Source organism: Pistacia vera, unplaced genomic scaffold (genome assembly GCF_008641045.1).
Source record: "Pistacia vera cultivar Batoury unplaced genomic scaffold, PisVer_v2 Contig1347, whole genome shotgun sequence".
In the NCBI taxonomy this organism is placed as follows: domain Eukaryota; kingdom Viridiplantae; phylum Streptophyta; class Magnoliopsida; order Sapindales; family Anacardiaceae; genus Pistacia; species Pistacia vera.
The window spans coordinates 44271-46736 of NW_022195409.1; the positions used below are offsets into that span (position 1 = coordinate 44271).

Here is a 2466-nt window from a genome sequence, read left to right on the forward strand (position 1 = left end):
CAAAGAAGCAAGCGGAGGGCAATTTTGTAATTTTAGAATTATTCATGAAGATTCACCACAGCGAAATTTGTTCTTTGCCATGGCAAAATGAGTCACGATCGAGAGTCACATTTACTTCATTGCCATAGCGAGATTTCTTCTTCACCGCGGCGAAGTCTGCAATTTTCAGTTTCGTTAAAACGCACAATTTCATTTTTAGGCAAAGTTTTAGGTTTTTGGGCGAGGTATAAAAGCGAAACTTTACCATTTTGAGAGGGGGTCATGTTTTCCTTAGTCCAGAGCAGCTTTTTCATCTTCTTAGTTTTAGATTTGATGAATTTGTGTTGAAAAGTGAGAAGATTTGGGATTAAATCCGGTGGATTCTGCAACTAGGGGAGATCTCTTGTCTTTTCTCTCATTTTATCATGTTGAACTTTGTGTATATTGTTTTACTTGCTTATTGTATTGATTTAGCTATGAACTAACCCATTTTGGGTTAGGGTTTCGATGTAGTTCAGATTCTCATGGATTGAGCAATTGATTTTTATTATTTTCATATGCTAGTGCAAAGATTGTGTGATTATTCTGGATTTATTGCTTTTAATTGATGAACATGATGAGATTGAGAAATGAGTCATGTTAAGCTTCTTGGTTAATCACCTTTGTAGTATTAAATGCTAGAGATAGATTTAAGAATCAATGAAATCAAGCTAGGATTCTAGGTGCTTAATGAGCTTAGAACTATTAATCTTCAATTTGTTGGGTGCGGAAGTTTAATAGGAAAAAGTAGGAAAACATAGCCTAAGAAGGTATGTTTACAATTTAAAGAATTCGATTTACAATCAATGCATGTGAATATGGAAATAGCATAATCTGTAGGTTTAATCCATAGAGTCCGAATGAAATCAAAACCCTACCCGTTGTTTTAAATTGATATTACCTTGGTTTTAATCTTGCTTTCATAATTTAGTTTTGAATATTTAGAATTTTGTTTTTTAGTTTTAAGTTTAATTTTCTCCCATTAATCCAAACAATTTTGATTGCTCTAACTTGAAAACAGTAGAAAACTTAGTGCTTAGCAACCAATCCTCATGGGAACGATACTCACTCATCACTTTATTACTTTGTGCGACTAGTACACTTGCTATTTTTGCATGTTGTAGTAAACACGCATCAAGTTTTTGGCGCCGTTGCCTAGGATTGAGTTTGTGTTAACATTAATTTTTTCTTGTGTTAGCTAGATTGGAGTTTTATTTTTGCTTAATTGTTGTTTGTTTAATTTTTGTTATTCTTTTAGGTTAGTTTGTGATCTCACTCTCTCTATTTTTCTGTGTAGTTTATGCGAAGAGCAAGACGTCAGCCAGTGGTTCCTGTTGATCTTGAGATTGAAAGAACCGCTCAAAGACTGAACAGAGAAAGAAGAGAAAAAGAAGCTACAGTTGAACCAGAAGTAATAGTTGTAGAGATGGTAGAGAATAGAACACTGAGGGAATTCTCAGTTCCCACAGTTGAAGGCAGTGGGTCGAGTATTACTAAACCAATGGTACAAGCCAACAACTTCGAGATAAAGCTGGCAATCATCCAGATGATCCAACAGTCGGTATAGTTCAGGGGGGATTTGAAGGAAGATCCAAATCTACACATTGCCAATTTTTTGGAGATTTGTCATACTTTCAAGTCAAACGGAGTGTCAGATGATGCACTCAGATTGAGACTTTTCCCATTTTCATTGAAGGATAAAGCTAAGGGATGGTTACTGGCATTACCATCAGGAACAATCACCACATGGAATGATTTAGCATAAAAGTTCCTGACTAAATTCTTTCCTCCAACAAAGTCGGCAAAGTTGAGAAATGATATCACGTCATTCATTCAGGAAGAGTCGGAATCACTGTTTGAGGCTTGGGAGAGATATAAAGAATTATTGAGAAGGTGTCCACATCATGGGTTGCCAGTTTGGATGCAAGACCAAACATTTTATAATGGATTGATGGTGAATGTGCAAACTATGGTGGATGCAGCCTCGGGAGGAGCACTACAGAATAAGACTCCGGAAGAAGCTCACGAGTTGCTTAAGGTTCTGGCAAGCAACAATTATCAAAGACGTAATGAGAGGGTGCAACCGAAGAAATCTATAGGTCTTTATGAAGTTGATGCATATACTTTAGAAACAGTTGGGAAGTATGCAGGTAAATTCCATTCAAGCTCCTCAACTAACTTGTGATTTTTGTGCAGGTAATCACGTGAGCAGTGACTGTCAAGTAGGGAACACGTTTGCCTCAGCATCATCATCATCGGAGCAAGTTAACTACTTGGTTGGAAATCAAAGGCAACATAACAATCCGTACTCTAACACATATAATCCTGGTTGGAGGAATCACCCGACCCTATCTTGGGGCAATCAAAACCAACAGAATTAGCAAAATAATCAATGGAATCAAAGGGCATTGCCAAACAACCAAATAGGGGTGAACAACCAATAAGGAG

General features: G+C 36.9%; 1 non-coding gene across 1 annotated transcript; it reads right to left on the minus strand.

Annotated features, from left to right (window-relative positions):
- Positions 1-1822: 1822 nt before the first annotated feature.
- Positions 1823-1929, minus strand: LOC116122485. The gene has a single exon (XR_004126909.1). It is a non-coding gene; the product is annotated as a small nucleolar RNA R71 (small nucleolar RNA).
- Positions 1930-2466: the final 537 nt, after the last annotated feature.